General features: G+C 45.6%; 3 non-coding genes and 1 pseudogene across 3 annotated transcripts; all 4 read left to right on the top strand.

Moving 5' to 3' along the window:
* Window positions 1-614: 614 nt before the first annotated feature.
* Window positions 615-733, top strand: LOC143005895 (5S ribosomal RNA; annotated as a pseudogene).
* A 445-nt stretch (window positions 734-1178) lies between these two features.
* On the top strand, window positions 1179-1297 carry LOC143005953 (5S ribosomal RNA). Its single transcript, XR_012964158.1, has one exon. It is a non-coding gene; the product is annotated as a 5S ribosomal RNA (ribosomal RNA).
* Window positions 1298-1542: 245 nt separating this feature from the next.
* LOC143005866 (5S ribosomal RNA) lies at window positions 1543-1661 on the top strand. The gene has a single exon (XR_012964103.1). It is a non-coding gene; the product is annotated as a 5S ribosomal RNA (ribosomal RNA).
* Window positions 1662-2124: 463 nt separating this feature from the next.
* LOC143005941 (5S ribosomal RNA) lies at window positions 2125-2243 on the top strand. The gene has a single exon (XR_012964147.1). It is a non-coding gene; the product is annotated as a 5S ribosomal RNA (ribosomal RNA).
* The last annotated feature ends 4097 nt before the right edge of the window (window positions 2244-6340 follow it).

The following is a 6340-nucleotide window of genomic DNA, read 5'->3' as shown; positions in this document are numbered from 1 at the left end:
AGAAATGCCATCAATTTGTGTAAATTTGAGACAAATTGGTGAATATTGAAAATTTTCTAAAAATGTTGACCCGCGGGTCATCGATTCTTGAAACTAGAGAAAACTTTAAAAGCCAATATCTGTGACAAGGAAGGAGATAGAGAGCTAAAATTTCAGACGCAGCATCCAGGCAGAAATGCCATCAATGTGTGTAAATTTGGGGCAAATTGGGGAATATTGAAAATTTTCTAAAAATGTTGACCCGGGTCATCGATTTTTGAAACTGGAGAAAACTTGAAAAGCCCATATCTGTGACAAGGAAAGAGATAGAGAGCTAAAATTTCAGACGCAGCATCCAGACAGAAATGCCATCAATTTGTGTAAATTTGGGGCAAATTGGGGAATATTGAAAATTTTCTAAAAATGTTGACCCGCGGGTCATCGATTTTTGAAACTGGAGAAAACTTTAAAAGCCCATATCTGTGACAAGGAAGGAGATAGAGGCTTCTGTGTTCTTCTGATGAAGGCATCATGTAAATTGTGATAAACATGAACTTGAGTGTCGTCATGTGTACACGGTGTCTTGAACTGGGTCTGTCTCACCTATAAAGACCCTCTGTGTGGCTGCTCTCCTATTTTACGGCCATACCACTCTGAACACGGCCGATCTCGTCTGATCTCAGAAGCTAAGCAGCGTTGGGCCAGGTTTGTACTTGGATGGGAGACCGCCTGGGAATACCCGGTGCCGTTAGCATTTTGGCCCTCTGAGCAGCAGGCCTCACCTGGTCCTCCTCCCTCATTTTTCACTCCCTCTGCTAATACGCAAGTTCCCTCGGGAGAATAAAGTTGTATCTTATCTTATCTTATATGAAAGCATACATTCAGAAAATGAGTATTGCACATGGTCATAATATGAGAAGATTGAATGCACATGAGAAGTGAAGAACACGAGCCACTGTGTGACAATGATGATGATGAGGATGAAAGTGAGCGTCAGAGATGTAAGTGGTCCCTCTGTATGTTCTATGTGATGATTATCAGTTTCATTAGGTAAGACTTCATTATCCAGAAATGTGTGTTTCTGATGAAGGCATCATGTAAATTGTGATATACATGAACTTGAGTGTAGTCATGTGTACACGGTGACTTGAACTGGGTCTGTCTCACCTATAAAGAGCCTCTGTGTGGCTGCTCTCCTCGTTTACGGCCATACCACTCTGAACACGCCCGATCTCCTCTGATCTCGGAAGCTAATCAGCGTCGGGCCAGGTTAGTACTTCGATGGGAGACCGCCTGGGAATACCCGGTGCCGTAAGCATTTTGGCCCTCTGAGCAGCAGGCCTCTCATGGTCCTCCTCCCTCATGTTTCACTCCCTCTGTCAACACGCAATTTCCCTCAGGAGAATAAAGTTGTATCCTACCTTATCTGAAATGTTAGTGTTCTTCTGATGAAGGCATCATGTAAATTTTGATATACATGAACTTGAGTGTAGTCATGCATACACGGTGACTTGAACTGGGTCTGTCTCACCTATAAAGAGCCTCTGTGTGGCTGCTCTCCTAGTTTACGGCCATACCACTCTGAACACGCCCAATCTCGTCTGATCTCAGAAGCTAAGCAGCGTCGGGCCAGGTTAGTACTTGGATGGGAGACCGCATGGGAATACCCGGTGCCGTAAGCATTTTGGCCCTCTGAGCAGCAGGCCTCACCTGGTCCTCCTCCCTCATGTTTCACTCACTCTGTGAACACGCAAGTTCCCTTGGAGGAATAAAGTTGTATCTTATCTTATCTTATATGAAAGCGTACAGTCAGAAAATGAGTATTGCACATGGGCATAATATGAGAAGATTGAATGCACATGAGAAGTGAAGTACACGAGCCACTGTGTGACGATGATGATGATGATGATGATGATGATGATGATGATGAAAGTGAGCGTCAGAGATGTTAGTGGTCCCTCTTTATGTTCTATGTGATGATTATCAGTTTCATTAGGTAAGACTTCATTATCCAGAAACGTGTGTTTCTGATGAAGGCATCATGTAAATTGTGATATACATGAACTTGAGTGTAGTCATGTGTACACGGTGACTTGAACTGGGTCTGTCTCACCTATAAAGAGCCTCTGTGTGGCTGCTCTCCTCGTTTACGGCCATACCACTCTGAACGCGCCCGATCTCGTCTGATCTCGGAAGCTAATCAGCGTCGGGCCAGGTTAGTACTTGGATGGGAGACCGCCTGGGAATACCCGGTACCGTAAGCATTTTGGCCTTCTGAGTAGCAGGCCTCACCTGGTCCTCCTCCCTCATGTTTCACTCCCTCTGTCAACACCCAATGTCCCTCGGGAGAATAAAGTTGTATCTTATCTTATCTTATATGAAAGCATACATTCAGAAAATGAGTATTGCACATGGGCATAATATGAGAAGATTGCATGCACATGAGAAGTGAAGTACACGAGCCACTGTGTGACGATGATGATGATGATGATGATGAAAGTGAGCGTCAGAGATGTTAGTGGTCCCTCTTAATGTTCTATGTGATGATTATCAGTTTCATTAGGTAAGACTTCATTATCCAGAAATGTGTGTTTCTGATGAAGGCATCATGTAAATTGTGATATACATGAACGTGAGTGTAGTCATGTGTACACGGTGACTTGAACTGGGTCTGTCTCACCTATAAAGAGCCTCTGTGTGGCTGCTCTCCTCGTTTACGGCCATACCACTCTGAACACGCCCGATCTCGTCTGATCTCGGAAGCTAATCAGCTGTCACACTCTCCCCTGCTTAACTAAATGTCGTCCCGACATTTCCCGTCTCAGTTCATCCTGTTTAAGACAATTTGATCACTTCCAGGTTAGAGTCCATTATTCAAGACACATATCTAATGACAGATTTCACATCACACTTATCTCTCCTTAATGTCATGTGTTAAACAGAGGAAGTCATTGTGCACTATGACAACTATCTATTTACTCCGCTGTGTTCACGGGCAGCTTGTCTTGACTGGAATAGGCGTGACCTTTGACCTGTAGCGAAATCACATAGAATCTCACACTTCATATATTCTAATAACTCTTTTCTTCATATCATTTCGTTATAAGAGTCTCTTTACATTTAGTCTTTTCAACCATACTCCTGTAAATACAATATCTTACAACCACCATTTCCTCTTCAGTTATATTTGTGCGATTCTAAATGTGAGAACTGACTTTGTGTGGGCCTATATAAACTAAAAGTATTTTTTTTCTTTTAAACAACACATTAACATTTTCCATCCATCATATGACTTTGACATGAACTAACAAATTGTATTCATCTTAAAACTGGATGGCTTGAACTTACAACTTTAAAGTGCATCATATAATCTCATAACTTTAATTCAATTAACTGTGGGCTGCCCCAACCTATCATATGCGAGTGTTTTGGGTGCAGGTCTATTTCTGAAAGGATATCGTCTCGCAGGTGGTGAAGATGATGGATACTCTTCTCCCTCATTGCTTGCGGTCTCCAGCTCAGCCTCTTCTATATCCTCACTCAGGCCTGCTGTCACAGTCACTTCATTTTCCAGTCCAGTCTCGATCTGTTCTTCTTGCTCTCTGTCCGTGTCTGATGTCCACAGGGTCTGTTCTCCCATCACATCGTCTCCCTCAGGTGCTGGTGTTGCAGCCCGTGGCTGAAACTCTGTAGCCTCTGGTCTGAGGTTCCTTCTGGTTTGTGCTGCGGAGTCTCCTTGGGGCCATCTGGACATGCATCGCCAGTCATCCTCTTCAGAGTCAGATGAACACTCGGGTTCTGCATTCTGTTTTGTCGGTGTCTTTTTCTCTTTGTGTGGTCTCTCACCTCTTTTCTTTTCAGGCTTGTGTGACTCAACTGGCAGGAAGTCACAGGGGAGCAGCAGATTTCGATGAAGCACTCTGGTGCGGCCCTGGCCATCCTCTGGTTGTACTTCATAAACTGGACTTTCTGGGTGTTTTCTCTTGACCACTACATGGACTTTGTCTTCCCAGAATGACCTGAGTTTTCCGGGTCCACCTCTTTCAGTCAAGTTCCTAATGAGAACTCTGCAGCCAGGATACAGCTCTGCACCTTGAACCTTCCGGTCATACAGGTTTTTCCCCCTCTCTCCGCTTGCCTTCGCAGCCTTGGAGGCTAACTGGTACGCCTCCTCCATCCTCTGTTTCCATTTCTTGGCATAGTCATCATGAGATGCACTGCCATCACTGTGGGGGATACTGAACATGATGTCAATAGGCAATCTGGGGTTACGACCAAAGAGCAGGTAATATGGTGCGTATCCAGTGGACTCATTGCGCGTGCAATTGTAGGCGTGTATTACTTTGGCAAGAGAATTCTTCCAATCTGCTTTAGCTTGGTCATCTAGGTTACGCAACATGGCCAGCAGGGTGCGGTTGAAGCGTTCCACTTGACCGTTCCCCTGGGGGTGGTACGGGGTGGTGCGAGAACCTTGGATGCCAGAGTATTTTTGGAGCTCTGCAAACAACTTATTCTCAAATTCTCTACCCTGATCATGGTGTAATTTCGTGGGGAAGCCGAATTTGAGGACAAAGTCACCGAATATCTTCTCAGCTGCAGTTCGAGCACTGTTGTTAGTACATGCATACGCCTGAGCGAATCGTGTAAAATGGTCCATCACCACCAGAATGTACTCATATCCTCCTTTACACTTCTCTAGGTGCATGAAGTCAATTGAGACCAGCTCAAAGGGGTATGTTGTCACAATACTGGTAAGTGGTGCTCTTACTGCTTTCTGTGGTCTTTTCCGTTTCACACAGCTACAGACCTTGTTGATGTGATGCTCAACGTCTCTCTGCATATGAGGCCAAAAGAAACGCTCACGGATCAGATGGAGTGTCCGTTCAACGCCCAAGTGTCCCATCTCTACATGCAGCTCTCTCAGGATGAGGGGACGGAACTTTGGAGGCACAACCAGTTGTGTGCGTGTTGCTGTCTGTCGCCGGAGAACATCCTCAGCATCAATCACCAACTTCGCTTTCTCCCTTGCAAACACTGCCAACTCACTGTGAGTGTCTTTCACCCTCGGCCACTGCTGTTGTGCGACCTGCTGTTTCACCTGCTTCAGCAGTAGATCCTCGTCTTGAGCGGCTCTCAGTGCTTGAGGGGCGATCTGCTTTGCTGCGTTCATCCGCGGCTCACTGCTCAGCTCTGCGATGGCTGTGGTGATGGTCACTGGACACAGCAACTGCTCTCTCTCCACCTGGTGAACTGACAACCCTTTGGAGACACTGGCCAAGATCTCAGACTGTATCTTTTGTGAACAGGTTAGCATATACTTCTCTATGTCAAGGGGCATTCTCGATAGCCCGTCTGCGTCAGAGTTAGACTTCCCTGGCCTGTACTTAATTGAAAATCGGAAGTCTGCCAATTCAGCCACCCATCTCAGCAACGTGGCATTCAATTTAGCTGTTGTCAGCACATATGTCAGAGGGTTATTATCTGTATATACTACAAACGATGGAGTGTAATACAAATAATCCCTAAACCTCTCGCATATAGCCCATTTCATTGCTAAAAACTCTAGCTTACCAGAATGTAGATGGTAATTCTTCTCTGGAGCAGAGAGTGTGCGGGAGCCATACGCAATGACCTTTAACCTTCCCTCCTGTTTTTGATAGAGCACCGCTCCAAGTCCATCCTGGGACGCATCACAATGCATAATGAACGGTTCTTCAAAGTTTGGGTAGCCCAGCACAGGAGGACTGGAGAGGTAATCTATCAGCTGACTGAGAACTGTACTGTGTTCTTCTGTCCACCTGATACGTTGATGTGAGGGTACCTGGCTTTGCTTTGTCTTTCTCACCCCAGCCTTCTGCTTCTTTGTGCCTTTAGGGGTCTCACTGCCTGGTATCTCAGCGCACAGCAGTGCATAGAGAGGCTTAGCTATGCGAGAGAAGTTTGGGATATAGGCTCGGTAGTATGAGATGAATCCTAGCACTTTCCGCACCTCACCCACTGTCGCTGGCTTCCTCTGCTTCATCTCTTGCACTGGGGCTACTTCTGCAGGATCCATTGTGTAGCCTTCCTTCGATACGATCTTTCCCAGAAATCTGACCTGGTTCTTAAAGAGCTCACATTTCTTTGCAGTCAATTTCATCCCGTGCTGTTGGTAGCGCTGAAGCACTTTTCTCACATCTTTCAGGTGATTATCAAATGTTTGGCTATGAACCAGATTATCGTCTAGATATGGCTCGCAAATTTCATCTCTGAGTCCAGATAGACACTCCTCCATGCTGCGCTGGAATTCGGAGGGTGCTGTAGACAAGCCAAAAGGGATTCAGATCCACTCATATAGGCCCCAGGGTGTTATAAAAGCTGT

This window comes from Genypterus blacodes, unplaced genomic scaffold (assembly GCF_046128005.1).
Source record: "Genypterus blacodes isolate CSIRO-AG114 ecotype Tasmania unplaced genomic scaffold, CSIRO-AGI_Gbla_v1 ptg000072l_1, whole genome shotgun sequence".
NCBI lineage: Eukaryota > Metazoa > Chordata > Actinopteri > Ophidiiformes > Ophidiidae > Genypterus > Genypterus blacodes.
The sequence above is the reverse complement of the archived record's forward strand: the minus strand, read 5'-3'. Positions and strand labels throughout refer to the sequence as shown.